The sequence below is a fragment of the Callospermophilus lateralis genome, chromosome 15 (assembly GCF_048772815.1).
Source record: "Callospermophilus lateralis isolate mCalLat2 chromosome 15, mCalLat2.hap1, whole genome shotgun sequence".
NCBI classification, from domain to species: domain Eukaryota; kingdom Metazoa; phylum Chordata; class Mammalia; order Rodentia; family Sciuridae; genus Callospermophilus; species Callospermophilus lateralis.
The window spans coordinates 84,610,721-84,629,196 of record NC_135319.1 but is presented as its reverse complement, the minus strand read 5'-3'; positions in this window follow the sequence as shown (position 1 = coordinate 84,629,196).

The window sequence follows — 18,476 nt, the reverse complement described above, 5'->3', positions numbered from 1 at the left end:
AGATGGGCTGACTTTAGATAAGGCCAGTCTGTGGTGGCCCGGTGGCTGGGCCTTCAGGCACCAAGTCTCAGCCTGCTTGGAAAATGCCACCTCCTTACTTCACACACACAGGGTCAGGGAGAGTCTCCTTGAGGGACTCCTACTAGGTGGGCCATGGCTCTCCCGGCCCCTGGGCTCTGTCCTTGATGTTGGCACAGCAAAGCTGCTTGGAGGTGCAGGGGAGAACTCAGAGCCCTCCTCATTAAGACTGCTGGAGGCCTTTGTCTGCCACAGCCTGGGAGGGTCTGGCCTGTCCTCCACCCACTTCTCAGGCAGTTATTGCCCTCTGGCCAGAAGTCTTCTCCTCCCTGGAAGAAACCTTAGCTCTAGGTCAAGGCCCTGCTCCGCCGTACACCCTTGGAGAATCCCTCCGAAGTCCTCCTAGGGGAAGTCAGTGGGCACACCCCGTGTTCGTACCCCCTCAGTATTCTGTTCAGAATAATAAAAACAGCCCCTTTCCATTGACAGGCTTTGTGCTGGGCACACTGAGCAGCTGTGGCACTGTCTCTTACTACCTGCCTGTGTGACCCTGGTGTGAGCTCTGAGCTCTCTCACCTCAGGGTGCTACTGTTGATGGCTGGGTGCTGGCTGGGTCCACCACTGTACGCATGTGGCTGCCCCCAGCCAGTCACCGAGCTCAGCAGGAATTCTAAGGCTGAGAAATGAGGGTCTCCCCTGCTGGCAACTTTGATGCCGGGGTGCCCCGTGGCAGAAGGATGCTTTCTTAGACCAGTGTAGGGGGCCAAAGACCCAGGGTCCCAGGTCTTCTCCCCGCCTCCTCCATGGGGCAGATCGGCATTGCCACCTACAATCTCTCCCAACCTCCATGGCTCTCCTCCTTCCCCACCCAGGAACTGTCTAGCACAGCTATTCCTCTCCCTTCCTGCTGCTCAAGGAACCACCCCAAGGGCCCTGCGGGAGGGCATTTTCTGCCTGGTGAGAGAGTGAGGCTCACGGGAGCCCAGCCGAGATCTGAAGCCATGTCTCCTCTGCTTGCTCTTCCTGTGCTGCCTGCAGCCTCCTCCTCCTGGTGACCCTCATTCATTGTGGACAGCTTTTCCTGTGCTTAGCCCTTTTTCTGCCAGATTCAGTGCATTGTAGGGTCTCTGTCATCTTTAGAAGCGCAGTTCTTAGCTGCTTTTTGAAAGAATGCACCCAAACACCTATTCCCCAAGGTCACTTGGGCCATGCCTGCCCTAGAAGAGACCTCCTCCCTCTGCCCACAGTGGGCCACTCTCTGCCTCCCTTTGCAGGCCTCACCAGGCAGGGCTCACTGTCCCCTGACCAGCCTGTGTTCACCTCCTGGCTCTCCAGAGGGTCCACTCAGAGTTGGCTCATTAGAGGCAGGGATGGTTCCTGCCTCCTGCAGCATGCCCCCACACCCCGCACAGTTGGGGCACCTAGTTGGCATCTGAGAAGTACTTTCGGATGGATGCTACTTCATGTTTAAGCTTTGCTTCTTCCCCAGTCCTTTCTGTCCCCAGCCTGCCTGCGGCATGGGCTTCCAGGCTCCAAGGTCTTTGAGCTCCTGGGATTTGTTCTGCTCTGGAGTGTATCTCAACAGGGGTGATCTTGTCCTCAGGGAAGCACAGAGTGTTATTGAAGGATAAAAATTATTTATTACGTTCACGTATAAATCATAGGTGTATCTTCAACACACACAAGCGTATAAGTACAGCGTACTCCCGGAATGGTTCAAATTGGAGGATCAACTCAGATATTCAACATCATTAGTGATTTTATTTAGGAGAATCATCATAGTAAGTTTCAACGGAATATTGTTATGAAAAAAATGCTCAGTGAGATTAGTCTCTGGCTGGTCTTCTGGGAAGTGGTATTTATAAAGAAAGGACTGAGGGGCAGTGCTGGACTAGAAAGGCGCTAGGAGTTTCTTTTGAATTTCATTTCCGTGTCAAATGACATTTCAAAAGTTGCTCATGGCTTTTACTCAGATCCTGCTTTGGGGCAGGAGGGCACTGAGGAAATTTGGAAGAGTGTGAAGCACTTGCATGTGTAGCTACCTCTTGATGGCACCACTGGCAGATCTGTGGATGTTTCCTTATGGGTAAAAATAATTGAACTTACTTCACTAGTTGTTCCCACTTTAAAGATGAAGAAAACTGAGGCTCAAAAGTATAAATGTGGTGGGAAGCCAGGACGTTAACCCGGGCCTGTCCAGCTGTGAAGCCCACACACCTCTCACCATATTCTCAATGAGTCTCTTGAGAGTACTCATGGAATTTAGAGATGGCCAAGCTGAAATCTAATTAAATTATTTAGAATTTCCTGCCTCTGTACCAAGTTATTTTGGGACTGCAGCATTTTTTTTTTTTTTTTCTAAGAGGGCTAGAATATCATAGTCTAGAAGGGCTGAGGAGGGAGGTCCAGCCATAGGGCCCTGCTCTCTTGGTTCTCTTGGCCTTTAGGCCTGGGTTAATAGTTTTGAAAGGACAAGAAGATTATTACGCCCTTAGTCATTGTTAATCATTTCTCCCACACTTGGGGTTTTGTAGACTACCTTAGTTCCTGTGGAGATGAATTTAATTAAATAAATAAAAAATCCTCAAAGGCCAAAACTTTGTAGGAAACCCCTCTCCTCCCGTGTGTGTACGTAGTGGGACCTCCCCCTCCTGCTGGTGCCTGGAGCAGACGACTCATGACCACGGCGACATCATTTGTGACGTTAAAAGTCAACTTTGTAAATGAAGCCACTTAGTCATCACCCCTTCGAGTTCAATGGCATGGGATAGAATTGGTGAGAGGAAAGAAAAGTGCTATTTGTAGAGCTTACAATTAAGCCAGGGCAGCCCTGCACATCTGCTGGACATTCACAGACTTCAGGACCTCATCTCAGGGCAGGGTCCTTTCCACACGAGGATTCTGGATCAGTATGAATTTGGTTTTGAAAATGGAGCCAATCTAAGTATTCTGGGAATGCAGGACCTTAATCTAGGATTAGGGTTTATCTGAGTGTTATAGGAGCTGGGTTTGAGAAGGGGGTTCTGCAGAAAACTAGAGAAGATGGCGCTACAAGTTTGGGGGAGGGGACACTGAAGACCCTCTGTTCTCAGAAGCTCCCAAGGAAACTGCGGTAGTTCTCAATAACTTCTGGAACAACTCCCTCCAGCTGGCTCAGTCTGCAGTAGCAAAATGGGTGACTCATAGGCTCTGGCTGAGAAGCTACTGTGGACCTCTGGTGTGCTCTAGAGAATGGCCTCCGCTCCATCCACCCTGTAGGTCTCACTGGCAAACTCGGACATGGAACAGCACAGAGCAAAAGACTCCAAACCTTAGACGGCGCAGAGGCTGATATGATGCAGACAAAAGCCCTTCAGCAGGGTCCCTGCAGTGCTTCCTGGTGGTCTCCAGGCTGGCCTTTTATGACCCTGCTCTCTAGTGTCACCAGTCCTGGCAAGCCTGACGTAGAGACAGCAGGCCTAGGAGCACCCCTTTCACATCCTACTTTGCTGTCCCCGGGTCCCATCCTCTCCTGGAAGCTCTCTTTGCCTCTCTTCTTAATCCCACCACAGAAGGTCCACATCTGCTCACCTTGGTGTTTGCTTCTCTTAGCAGTGGGCTGGATTGCTAAGTGGTCACCCGCTGGGCAGTTTCAGGGACCATTATGTTCTTCTGGGAGGATGACCAATGCCTTGACCACATGGTAGGTCCTCTCTCTGTAAAGCTAAGTGCCTTTCTTGCCCATGGTAGATAGTTGGATTTTCTGTCTGTCCATCATCCACTCACCCTCTATGGGCCACAGCATCTCCACTCACCTTGGGAACTATCCTTCTCTCATTCCACATCCGTGAGTCGTGTGGTATGATAGTTGGACTCTGTTTTGATCCTTTCTACCACCCCTGCACCTCCTTCAGGGGACGTCACAATGAGCTGAGCTTCCCATCCCTCTGGATTTGGTGAGTGGCTGAGAGATGAGTACGTGCTTCAGATGGGCCAGTGAGGGTCACCCCCGGAAGGTGGAAGGAACTGTGAGCAGAGGCGCTTTTGTTAGCTGTGGTGACTGAGGTGGGAGACTCCAGGCTCAAAATACTGGAGGCCTCGGGGTATCAAGAGTGCGGGATGGAGGGTGTGCTGAGAACATCGCCAGCCCCCGTTTCAGGGGAGTCTAAGGCTTCCAGCAGTAATGACCCAGATTTATCCTCCATTCTTGACCCTCAAGCCCCAGGGATTCTTGAATCAAAAGATAAATAAAACTAACGTATTACATCCAATATTTCTGCTCTAATATTTACCAGTGTAAGTCCGCAGGAGCAGGAAGCCGGGGATGGTGGTGCACACCTGTGATCCTAGAAGCTCTGGAGGCTGAGGCAGGAGGATCATGAGTTCAAAGCCAGCCTCAGAAACAGTTCTAAGGACATTGGTAGATCAGAGGGACATTGGTAGATGGGAGCAGACTGGAGGGGAGAAGTGGTTACTGGGTCATAGGAAGCCCCACCCCCCCAAATAGTTAAAGGGCCCAGGAATAGTTAGTCTGGAAGGTGGTGCCCTAGAGGAGGACACAGCCATCCAATGGAGGACGAGTCCCCTGCCTCTGTGTGGTTCTGGAGATGGAACAAAGCCAGTGAGCAGAAGAGGAGCAATGACCAAGTGTGGAAGTGTGGGGTGGCTGCCCAGAGGGGTCTGCCAGACCCGGCCTCCAGGACAAGCATCTGGTGAAGCAGTTAGGAGGTTGTTGGTTGGACACCTCAGTTCTGGGCCTGCTTAGTGGGTGTGTGATCCAAGCAGGTGGCTGTTTGTAAATCAGGATGGTGAAAGTTCCTCCCACACAGGGAAGGGCACCAGGGCGAACTGAGATGGAAGCAAAAGTTTTCAAGAGCATGACATATGACAAGGACAAGGAGCACGCCTCCCACAGCACCAGGCAGAGCAGGAGTCAATGTCTAATGGGGGGTCAGGTTGACCACTTGAATGAACTGAATGACAGGAGGGAATGGATCACCTCTAACTTCTCTTCCAACTTTGAGTCTGGTGTCTCACTAAAAATAGCAGCATTTGCTTTCCCTTTGATATATATCCTCTGTTTCTATTTTACATATATATGTGGCATCTATATTATGTATCTGAATATATGATTTATTTCAAGGAGCAAAAAATTTTAAAAACCCAACAAAACAAACAAACAAAAAAACCTCGTGTGATCTCACCCACCAGAAATAACCACTACTCACATTTTCTTTCAGGTTCTTTTTCCATGTGTTCATGTACACAGTTGGATCACACTAGGGACAGATTTTGTATCCTGTGTCAGTTTTCTCTCTTTGGCTCCACATTACATGACAACTTGATGGTGTTTTGAGATGCTTTTTAGTGTTCAGTTGCTCACTTACTACTTGAATCCTTTGCGTTTAGTGAGCACCTACACTGTGACAGGTCTAGAAATAGGGAGCAATGGGAAGCCGCTCTTGTCCTCCAACTGCTAGGGGAAGATGCTGAGTTTATAACAGTGAATAACTAGATGCTAAACAATTACAGATCTCTGTCTTCACCATCTTGATGAAACTCTCGCTCCAGATGCGTGTAATCAATAGTTAACATGTGTCTCTTTTTACCCTTCGACTAGAAAATCTTCCTCAAATAACTAGTTCCTCTGCCTCAACAATGCTTGCCTCTCCCTTCCTAACCACCCGGATTGCTAGGAGCTGCCAGCACACACTGAGCTCCTAGACAGGTTCCCAGACGATGCTTAATTAAATCCTTTAATTATTAGCCTCTCACTACATTCGCATCATTCCCTAGTGATTAGTGCCAGAATCACTTAGGGGAAGAAGCCAGCCGACTATCTGCCCAAATTACGGCTTCAATTAGAGTTTTATCAGATTCAGGAAAGTTGAAATTCTGGAAATACTCGTTTTTTTTTTTTTTTTAAATACTCCTTAGCATTTAGGTTCCGTATTAGGCAAGTCTTTAGGTCTTAAAAATGTGCTTTGTCCAAACTGGCAAGTTAAGCCACAGTTTCAGATCAAACCTAAGTGTTGTATTAGCATAATCAACCTCATGGATGAGCCTAGCATTATCAAAGGTGTCTGGGAAGCACCATTTTTATGGATTTACTTATAAGATCCAAACTCTGTGCCCTGTGGAGCCTCCCATCTTTGTGTTCACTGGGGGCAGGTTGATTCAAGCTGAAAAGGGGAGAGAAGAATCAAAAACCTGGAATGGATTTCTGCTTGGTTATCGGTTGGCTGGTGAGCTTGTCATTCTCCTGTCTGGGCCTCGGATTACTGATCTCTGAAATAGGCCTGCCTCCCTGCGGAGGTGTACGGATCAAAAGAGAAAGCAGCATTTCAGGTGTAAGCAGCAGTGGCAACGTGAGGCCATAGGCAAGAAGTATGGAGGCCAGGAGAGGTCAAGAAACCCCGACACCTCTTCTGGGGAGAGGATCATGCCTGTGTGTCTTGTTCCTTAGCCCTTAAAACAGATTTCATTTTTGGCAGGTGGGTATGGAGATGAGAGGCAGGACTGATGTTAAAAACCTCCGTTTTATAAAAGAGGAACCCTTCTCAGAGTGTCTAAAGGACCCAGGCCACCTCCCCAGTGCTCCCTGCTCCACATCTACTCCCCTGCCCCCCAAAAAATTTTAAAGCAGGAAACAAAGAGAGGCCTTTCAGTCCTGGTGTTCTGCCCTCTTCCTTCCCCTTAGAAACCAGAGCTGGGGCACTTTTTGACCCACCCGGAAGTGCGCACTCTTTTCCCTCCCCTGCTGGCCTCCTCAGAATGCTCTGTGTTTGCCACAGTGACCGCAGGTAGATGTGGCAGGAGAAAGGAAATCTATTTCACAGAGCAAAAATCTGGCGATCTAGCACAGGTTTGAGGCACAAAGGTATTTTTAAAATAATGCATTGCTTCCTTGTGTTCTGGTCTCTGAAGCCTTCCCTGGCCCCTGGCGGGCATACCTAAAATGGCAAAGTCCCTCTCTCTCCCACCGACATCTTGTTACTTTCCTATCTCTGACTGACTGAAGTTTTCTCCTTAGGAATCATCACCATCTCATGCACTGGAAGAGTCTTGGTCTATTTGTTTCCCCTCCCTCTTCTCCACAACTCAAGCAAGGCTGGGCTTTGCTGTGTGCTCTGCTTTATCCCCAGACCTAGCACTGGGGCTTGGGTGGTGCTCAGTAAGTACTCCTCTGCTAAATAAATGAGTGTGAACAACTTCCAGACTCTTCCAAACTTTGTAGGTGACTGAGTCTACCTGAAAGACCCTTTATTTATACAAAAATACTTAATTGGGAATGATTGTTCTCTGGATAAGAAATGAGGAAACATTTGTTCAGGCTTGTTCTAAACCCGACTTAGATAAATAGCTCATTTATTCTACAGACATTTTGTGAGTGCTGTTTATGTGTCAGGTATTGTGCTGGGCACTTGAGATTGAAAAAAAACGAGAAGCACATGCCTCCGCTCTCAGACTAGTTAGCAGGTGAGGCAGAGTAAGGTGATCATTAGGGTAGAGTGTGCCATCGCCGAGGTTGGGCAAGCTGCTGAGAGGCTGTGGGAAGAGAAGCCAAGAACTCACTGGAGGAGTTGGGAGAAGGGACAGAGGAGAACCGGAGGCATTTAAGGTACAGGGAAGAACATACCCAGGCAAGACGCCAAGAATGGGTGGTATTGCTATGCACTGCACAAAGCTTGAGTCTATGGGCAGTGTGGTGGCTTTTTGAGGGGACAAAGCAAATCCAGAGAATAAAGAGAAATACAGAGCAGGTGAAGATAGGTGGGTTTAACAGAAGAAGCAAGATGTCAGAGAGGTGTAATATGAGGCGAGGCTGTGAGAATGTGAAGGGCCTTGGGAGCCAACTGGGGAGTCTGAAGTGTCCTCTTGGTCACTGACGGGTAATGGGATGACAACCAGAGGGCTCAGGTAGATGGGGGAGGGGGGCAGGTGAGGAGATTCCAGAGAATTCTCCCAAGGTGCCGGAGTTTTGTAAAGCTGGCCGTTCCAGCACACAGGTGAAAGACTGCTGGTCAGGAAGGAGCTCTGCGTAGAGTCATCACGGTCAGGACCTCCAGGCTGGGACTAGGAGGAGTCAGAATTCATGATTAGAGGTGAGGTAAGGGTCACCGCAGGAAAGTGTCTTCCAATTAGGAGGAAGGGAGTTTCAGAAAGCCACCTTCTGGTCACAGATTTTCAAATGTTGCAGAATGATGAACTCGAACGAGGCCTGAGGATGTCCCTTGAGACTATCCATCTGGGATTCACTGGGACCCTCCCATGGACTGTGGGTACAGTCAGATTAGGAGGAGTAAGCCTCTCAGGACAATCGCGGAGAAGCAAATAGCAGTGCAGAGATATTCAGGTCTTCCTGGCCCCCTGGGAAGGGCTCTTCCTCAGCTGGACTCAGGGCTCTCCTCTTGTCTCCCCTGAGTATCAGGGTTACGATGTATGTGGATATGTCAGCCATCACTCATTTTCCTATCCATCCACTCTCTCACTTAATCCTGCATCTAAGCCAGGCTATCAAAGGACACCGTGAAAGAGGGCAGACAAGACCCTCAAAGGTGAGCACGTGCCATGTTCTCCTCCAGACTTCACCCAGTGGTCTCCTGACTTGGAAGTTCTCCTGAGTACCTACCCTTCCTTCCAACACAGAGCCACCCCTAACTTTTCTGTGACGCTGACTGCATCCCCCATCTGGCCTGACACACATCTGTCTCCAGGGGTGGGTTGGAAACACGTCACAGAACACAGGCTTGGCCTAGCCATTCGTGTAGAAAATATCTTTGGCAGTCCAGTTGATAAAAATTCAGTAAACCATTATAATGGAATAGTGGATCCAGAAATAAGCCTATGCAGTGACCGCCATCTGATTTTTGACAAAGATGGTTAGAAAAATGTGTTTGAGAAAAGACATCCTCTTTAACAAATGGTGCTTGGAAACGTGGATATCCATATGGAAAAGATTGAAACTAGATCCCTGTTTCTTACCTTGTACCAAAATCAACTGAAAATGGACCAACAACCTAAATAGAAGACCTGAAACTTTGAAACTGCTAAAAGAAAAAAATAGGACACATTTCTAGATCTAGGCACAAGCAATGACTTCCTGAATCGGACTCTAATAGCTCAGGAAATGATAGCAAATGGGATGATATCAAATTAAAAAGCTTGTGCATAGTAGAGGGAACAATTAGCACAGTGAAGACAGAACCTAAAAAATGGGAGGAAAATCTTTGCCAGCTACTCTTGGGACAGAGGATTAATATCCAAAATATATAAAGAACACAAAAATCTTAACATCCTAAAAAGCAAATAATCTGATCAGTAAAAGAGAGGATGAACTGAATACACACTTCTCAAAAGAAGTACTAATGACCAATAATTATATGAAAAAAAAAAAAAAGGTTTCACATCTTTAGCCATCAGGGAAAGACAATCAAACTAGTTGAGATTCCACCTCACCCTGGTCAGAATGGTAATCATGAGAATCATCAAAAATACAAAAACAACTGAGGGAAATGAAATTGGCCAAATTATGTGCATGTATGAATAGGTCCCAATGATTCCCACTGTTACATATAATTGTAATGCACTAAAAGAATACAAGTTATGAGGTGAGGATTATAATGTGCATGTATGAATAGGTCCCAATGATTCCCACTGTTACATATAATTGTAATGCACTAAAAGAATACAAGTTATGAGGTGAGGACGTTGAGGAAAAAGGACACCTTATACGCTGTTGGTGGGGATGTACATTAGTACAACCGCTATGGAAAGCAATCTAGAGGGGCCTCAGAAAGCTGAAAATAGAACTACAATATGATTCAGCTATTTCTTGGCTTATATTTAAAGTCAGCATGCTATAGAGAGTCCCATGTTCACCATGGCACAATTCCCAAGAGTCAAAGTATGGAACCAGACTAGGTGCCTGTCAACAGATGAATGGCTAATGAAAACATGGTCCCTATGCACTTTGGAGTTTTACTCAGCTTAAAGAATAATGAAATCCTGTCATTTTCAGGAAAATGGATGCAACTGGAGAATATCACGTTAAGCGAACTAAACCAGACTCAGAAACACAAGTATTGCATGGTTTTTTCTCATATGTGGAATCTAGGGAGAAAAAAAATTCAGTGAATCAATGTGTCACTTTCTCATTTGAAAGCCTGATTTGTACATAAATTTGGGCAGATGATACCTCATCTCTGCACATCAGAGTCTTTGTCGAAACTGATCCAATTCCATCTCCCTCCTCCCTCCTCCTCTAGGGTTGACTGCCTAGGAATCGGTTCAGTAGAATTCAGGGTCCAAGATAGAGAAAGATTTGGCCGGCATGCTGCTTCTCTTTTTTCTTTCAAGGATTTATGTCTTCAGCTTCAACTTGAATTTATATGTACTTAAACACACGGCAGCTGGTGGAAAAAGCGAAACCTCAGCGAGGCAGACTTGTTTTTTAATTAAAGCGTATCACGTGACCCCCATTCTTTCCAGTCCTTTATTCTTAAAACATCATTTATGAAGACATCATAAAAATTAATATGGTTTTCACTTGAAAGAAAAGGGCAACAGGAAGACCAAACTCGAGCATGGCTGTTCCAGTCCAGGTGGCCAGGCTTGGTGGTGTCTGGGAAGGCCACGGGGGATTGCTGCTCCCGCTCCCCACCTAGGCTATGAGGTGGCAAAGATGGAAGCAGGGTGTGGGGTGCTGGGGCCTGCCCCCGTGGCTGGCCAGCACCCACCCTGGAAGGGGAGCAGCGCATGCAGCTTCATTCCTGCCCCAACCCCTGGAAGGGACTGCTTCCCACTCCCTTCTCGCTGCCTCATCCTCAGGTCGGGGAGGATGGAGTAACCCCGAGCACTCCTGATGGTGCAGAGGAGCAGGAGTGCCCCCCCCCCCCGCCCCCGGCAGCCCTGACGTGGCTGACTCATTCCTTCCGTGCAATCTTGCAGTGGATTCATGGTCTCTTCAGATGATGAACTGGGGCAGCTGGACCCCAGCCTGCTAACTCCCAGGGCTGAAAACCACCATTGTTTTCCTCCTAGGCAGACACACTCCAATCCCAGTTCAGGTCTCAGATCCCAGATACCTTGCTCACGGAATTTATCTCTGCTGTCTGCCACGTTTCATGTTCGGGCATCTTTGTAGCTGCTAACATTAGCTCCTCGTCACTGCACGGAGTTCCAGAAGCAGGGGTGCTAAGTCACATTATTGTGCATCTTAGACTCAAAGAAGACTAGCCAGGGTTGGCCCCCAAGTTCTTGGGGTGCTCCTTCCACGGAAAGCCCAACCTGGGACACTGTGACACAATCCTCTTCCTACTGGGATGACAATTTATGTCCACTTTGGAGCAAGTGAACCACCTGAAAAAAAAAAAAAAAGTTAAATCTTTGCTATTACATAACATTGCATTTTTAAAATATTCTCAGAAAATGATCATTTATTTTATCCCTATAAAGTACAACTATGGCATGTTCTGTAATTGAAGTGCATTGGATTATTCCCATCCTGGTAGAATCCAGTAACTGCTGGATCAGGTCTCTCCTCTCAGTGGACATACCAAGCAATTGAGGAGACAGGCCCTCATGCCCGAGGATATCAAAACTATGCAGAAGGTTTATTTTTCAGTAAGCAGGGCTCCTATGGGCACTAATGCAACGGTGGGCTGGTTTCTTGGTCTGAACCAAGAATGCTTCAAGGGTTGGGACATTTGAGGCACAATCAATTTTTCTGACCCAATTGTCCCTTCACATATGACTTTCAGAGTTGTTGAGTTCTCATTTAATAACACGCCACCATATACAGACGATGTGTGTGTGTGTTTTTTTTTTTTCCTAATTTTATACAAGGCTCTTTTTGCAGCTCATCTGTGGGTATTTTTGTGTTCTGGTGACTTTTCCTTATCCATGAAGCCTTGCAGCAGAGAAAAACCAATTATCCCCCCAGACGAGTGGAAGCTCCAGGTACATGGCCAGGCTAATTGTGAAGTGAGTGGCAGACATCGCTGCTCCATGTTTGGAGAAGAAGATGCAGCTGTTGTCACACTGGAGTCCTCAGGGCTTTGTGCCATTTGTGCCACTCTGAGCTGGTCTCATCATCCCCTGCAAGATGAGAGTTAATGGCCCCATTTTACAGAGAAGCCTCATAGGATTTAAGCGACCATTCATGCTGGTCAGTGCCTGGGCTGGGATTACACGCAGGTCTCAGTTTTGAGTGTCAAGAGAACCTCAAAGATTGGAGGAGGCTTGGGTGAGCAGAGAGGGGTGGGATTCTGGGCGAGGGGCCTCAGGTGCAGCAAATCAGGAGGAATTCCAACAGAATGGTAGATGCGGAATACTGAGCAGGACTTTTGAACTGGGCTCTTAGTATTTCACAGGAGAATCTGGGCGAGCTGCTGGGGTGGGGGCTGTGTGCCTTTATCTTCAGTTCCCCAAGCCAGGTGAGTTTCATTGTCTCCCAGCCTTTATCTCCTGCCACAGAGGCTGGGCAAACTCTGTGTGAAATGGAAAACAGTCTTTTCTTCCTGCAGCAGTGAGTCGGTCAGATGGCATTGAGATAAGAGCGGGCACCCTCCCCGGTGCCTCGCACACAGCGAGGGGTTCTTGGCAGTCAAAATCTCCAATGTAGAAAGAACTCAGGAAAAAAAAAATCTTTTGAATTGTTATTTTTCCCTGAGGTCTTAAAGGAAGAAAGGAAGTTTACTTAAAGGGAACACTTTTCCATAGACTCGAGTAGCTAGTAATTTGGGCCTGTAAAACTGTATTCCAATGACAACCTGCCCTCAACGTCTCGAAAATCACTTTTGACCTGGGAAACAGGCTCCAGGAAGCCACTGTTGATGTGTTTAAATGAATACAGCTGGATTACTCTGATGTATTGATCTGGGGGACGTGCTAGGGAGCCCAGGGGACTTTACTTGAAGTTGATCCAATGCATTTTGAATATGAGTTTATTTTATTGCTACTTCTGTGAAAAGCCCCAGCACTGAGGAGCTGTGGCGTGTGCACGATGCCTGGCCATGGACTCTGCTCCTCCTCTCCTAGAGGTAGGGAGACAGGGTCTTGCCAGGCGCCTGTGCTCCTATATTCTTCCTTTTCAGTGACCTGGGTTTGAAAAAAACCAGTCATGGCTCAAGTTCATAATCAATTCCAAGCCCATTCCTTTAGTACCTCTATTCTCGATAATTCAGTGGAAGCCCACAGTGGCTCCTTTCTGTGCCCCTCAGAAGGTCAGGCTGGACCAGGCCCAGGCAAGTCTGCATCTGCTGACAGGCACGCTATGGGGGCTTCCTGGAGGAGGCCGAGGCTGAGGCCCTGGCCAGGCAGCCAAGCCAAGCCCTTTGCTGACCAGCTCAGGTGGAGCTTGTGACTCAGCCCAGTCTTGTCCTTGTGGGCCAAGTGAATGTCTCTGGATGGCCAGCTTTTCCTCTCAGGAGCAGTACTAGCAGCCTTCCTAGCCACGAGCCACTGGGAATCCTGAGGAGTACAAAGCAAAACCTTGTCTTTCTCCATAAGCCAAAAAAAAACCCCAAACCAAAGAAACCAATCCACTTTGGACAGACTACTGGGACGTGATGAATCTGAGGTGTCCAGGAGCCAGGAATGCGTTGAGGGCCAGCAGAGAAGCCAGGGAGGCAGCCATCCGCACAGACAAAGGTGGTCTTTGTGCAGCACTGAGAAGCCAAGCTGGAAAGTGCTCCCCAGGAGCTTCCCAGAGTAGGAGCACTGTCCAGACCCGTCTGTCTAAACCCTGCGTTCTAGATGCATCCTCAGCAACGGGATGAGCCCTGACAGCACCAGCTACGGGAGGGTTTCTCAGGCATCACCCTTCTGAGATGTGTGGACACGGATGGTTTGTGACTTGACAGTTGGGCTTGGATGTGAAGGGCCCTGTGATGAAGAACCCACCGTTCACCAGGCCTAAAGGAGAAAGCTCTTCTTAAAAATGCCTGTGGTGGCTGGGCATGGTGGCACATGCCTGTAATCTCAGCAGCTGGGGAGGCCGAGGTAAGAGGACCACGAGTTCAAAGCCAGCCTCAGCCTGGCAAGGTGCTAAGCAACTCAGTGAGACCCTGTCTCTAAATAAAATACAAAGTAGGGCTGGAGATGGGCTCAGTGGTTGAGTGTTCCTGAGTTCAATTCCCTGTACTGAAAAAAAGGAGAAAAAAAAAAAAAGCCTGTTATGGTGCACAGAAGCCACCTCCAAGCACAATGAAGTATCATATGATCCACTCAAGCCTGGACCTGGCCAGGCAGGTGAATCAGACAGTGATCCAAACAACACTCAGGTACCCGACTCTGAGAGAGTTCAGCTCGACCTGTTTTCATTTATGTAGATTACATCAGAGAGAGAGAGAATAAAAATAAGATCTATCCTGTTTTCTTGACTTGGTGACTGGAAAGGAACATTAAGAGGTTCTTCTGTCCATAGCCTCAATTTAAACAGAAATCATTGCTTTTTAGGTCAACGTATTTTGAATCCCAGCATGTGCCAGCCACTGTGCTAAGATGCTGGAATGGCCATCCGTTTCTTAAAACTATAAGGAAAGCAGACACATAGACAAACAGTCGTGATGTGCTATAATACCCATTGTCAAAGGTTTATGACCACTCAGAGAGATACCTGTGTTCCCCCACCCCCTTTTTAAAAAAATTCTCTAACCAGGAAGCAAGCTGGTCTATTTTTGGGAATGCCTGTGAACACAGTAGCAGGTCCAGTGGGCATCGTGTCTACTGGACTCATTCCTCAGTCTCCAGGAATGCTGAGGGTGTAATGGGTCAGAACAGGCCCCTCAGGAGGCCAGTGCGTATCAGCCCGTCTTGTTATTTTATTTGTCATAGTTGACCTGATCAGAGGATGTGGATGGACTTTCAAACCCTCAGCCCATGTCTCGTCTGTGACATGGGGTGGGGCTGAGTTGGTCATCCATTGTACGAATCTTGCAATGAAGGCCCAAGGAGTTTTGCCTCCCAAATGTAAATTCCCTTCAGTATTCCTGGTTATTTTTGTCTTTTCTTTCAATATTTGAAGGAAGTTCTTACGTCCCTAGAATCTATAAAAGAAACTTTATTGCTAAAGGGAAAAACAGATTCCCTGATTGCACTGATCTGGATGGAATTCTGTGGTCAAATTTGCTGTTTTCTCCTTTCTGCCATTTTGAAAGCAGCCCAAAGTGAAACCCCACTGAGATACCAACCAACAGCTCCACCCTTGGCTGCAACAGGAAGTGCACTTGCCAGGCACTGCCTCCCTAGGAGGTGGATCTTTAAGCATAACCAAGAACTAGTGCTTGCTGCCACAAAGAACAGCCCATCTTGATTTCTGGCTGCTTCTCCATGGGCATTTGTTGACATTGCCAATAGTTGTGCCAATTGGACCTGGACTGATTCAGCACTTTTTCTTTTCCCTAATTACCAAAGATATTTATGGTATTGCAGTATAAGGAGGGGAAAAAATCACTTCTAATGCTCCACAGAAAGCTTTCCAAAAATTGGTCACTAACTAGTTCCTTTTCTGAGCTCCAAGGAGGGTGAATGTGCAGTCATCTCTTAGTTAATCATGGGGGATTCTGCTTACTAAGGGTCACTATCAAGGTCTTTGTAATCCTCTGCATCTTTTGATGAAGAGCACCTTTTGATCATCAAACAACATTTTCCCCTAGCAACCAGCTAGTCAGAGCTTTACTTGATTGTTCCCTAACAAAAATACTACATGTTGTTTCTGAAGAGAGCATAAGATTATTTCAATTTCCCGGTGGAAAGCTAAGAAGCTTGCTTTAATTGACACCAGCAAAATAGTTGCCACCAGAGATTTGCACCTTCAGCTAGGAGCAAATGAAAAGCTTGTATCTACTGTAATTGCAATTTCATTTTTGGTGCATGGTCCAATTCACATGCAGAGTCAGACGCTCGAATTCTAGGGGGATATTTCCATCTTGGGTTTAATTGATTGTCCTCCTCCCTGGATGATTGATTTTGAACTTTTTTTTGTATAAGGGAAATAACATGGAGATTCTTTCTAATGCTGTTTCTCTAAGGAGAAATTAAAAGTGCTATGTAAGCTGTTAAATGCTGTAGCACTCCATGAGGTAGAACACTTTAGAACATTAATTATTACCAAGGCTAATTGGATATCATTGGGTGAACTATAAAGTAAGTTCAGAGGCTGTCCTACCTACCAGGGAAATAGATCTTTGACTAAATTAGTGACTTGAGACAATGATTTGAAAATGGGTGCTGCCCCTGACCCTGCCAGGGTTTAACTGGAGCAATTGTTTTTGAGCATGTTAATCCTGGGGCTCCATGTGAGACTTAATTTTAAGAAGGGATTCTGCTTTAGAAATGTTTAGTAACAAATTCTCTATATGGTATTGCCTTAGTCCTACTAACATTTTTAAATTACATTGTTTTTCTTCCCAAGCATATATACTACTTTTTAAAATATGGAGTTGAATACACTCCCACACTTTCTTATACTCTCTATAATACCCAGCCCTTTTAACCAGTTGAGCCACTTGGGAAATATGGCATGGGTCATGCTGTGGAAGATGAAGCACGCATGTGGTCTATGTAATACAGGTGGCAGGAAGGTGGGCCGTGTGTTTGCACTGTGTGTACAGACCTTTGCTAGCAGAAGTGCCAGTGTTCAAGCCAAGGAAGAGGTGAAATTTCTCTGTACAAAGAGATCACCATTTTCTTTATTCACCGCTAAATTAGGTATGACTCTAAATTATACACACCAAAGAGTTTTGATCTCCTTGAAATTGTACCCATTTATAGTATTCCAAAGATGTAGCCTTTTCTTTGAGTGTTGTCCTCAGAAAGAGCATGGCACAGCTCTCTGATGGTACACTGGATTTGGGGGGACCCAACAGAAATCATGAGGAACAAAATTGGGTGAATGAGGAGGTCATAAGCTTGGGTAATGAAGTTACAGTAAAAATATATGAAGGTCAATGTTCCTCTGGGGCTTATAGTAAGTGATTCTAAAGAAGTTATATATTTTTAAAAAATCATTATTTCACTGCTTATTGAACTTCTTCCCTAGGCAGGCAAATTTCTCCTCAGTCACTGCCTCTTACTGTTCTTTAATTAAAAACATTTGCCTCTTAGCCAATATTACCCATTGATTTATAGCAACTGTTTCATGTCATTCATTCCAGTGAAAATCCAACTATTTCTTGAAGGGTCTCAAATCCTTCTTTAAGATGCCATATTTAAAATGCAGCCTCCAGAAATTATGCCTGCATTCCATAATATTTGGGTGGCTGACCACAATCTGCAATTATTCTGGGCTATTTTTAGAGTGCAAGTTATGCAGCATGTTATTTACATTGGTCAAATTAGCTGACTTCTTGGAAGGTGACCGTTTCCTTTCCAGTATGTTGACACCCACTTCATTTTGTTGCTTCCAAAGAGGCCGAAGCTCAATGGACTCGTGCTGTGTAACTGCAAAAGAACAATAGCTATCTCAAGCATCTGCTTATGTAATCCATTCCTTTTTCTCAGAAAGAGATCCAGATACAAGAAGAACTTTTTTTTTTTTAATCCCCCTTTGTCCCCTATAATAGTAGCCATGCAGCCAGACTCCTGGGGCGCCAAGTTGATTCAGCTAACCAAAACACAGAACCACATCTAGGAGAGAAGTAAGGATGTCCAATACAATACTGTTCTCTTTGTTTCATAGAACTATGTTCCTATTGATAATTTGCTTCAATTTTCTTGCTTATAAAATATGCTGGCAAGAGGAGGACCTGTTTGAAATGTAGGGAGGCAGATGTGATTTCCAAATGAATGGAATAAAATGAAATAGGAGGTTGTGTAAGCTCAATGCACAGAGCAGAGCAATGATTCTGTGAAGTGTTCCAGCTGACCACGTGTTTTAAATACCAAACTGGGAATGTTACCCAAAGTTTCAACACATTTCAGTGTATTATACACTCCATGCCATTATTAGTTATTTCAGAACAGCTTGAAAAATCGCACCAAGTTCAATGGATGACCTAGTCACTTCAGAGTAATAATATAGCTTTGAAAATTGCCCTGCACCCCCCTCTTTCATGTGAGAACCTGATTGCACTTTATAAATTTGACTTAGTTAATCCTCACAGCTTCGTTGCCTGGTTAACACGTTTTCCAGTGTGTCAGAGTTCTCTCTCGCTCTTTTTAAAATTAGGTAAGTGTACAATAGTAAGGCCTTCATTTCAGAAAATGGATGTATCCCTTGATTTTTGTCCATTCTAATATGACCATTAAGTAACCCAGGAGAAAAATGGAACACTTTGAACAAGCGATGTGAAGCAGATGTAGCTTCAGAAGTAACATTTAAGAATGTGCATTGGCTATGACGTCTTTTCACATTTCAGAAATCGCCAGCCCAGTGGATTGTTTCAAATATATGAAGTGAGATTTAGCAGCTGGGGAACACTTGGTTATCTTCATAGTGCTAAATCCCAATAAATGTTTTGAACAACGAACTGGTA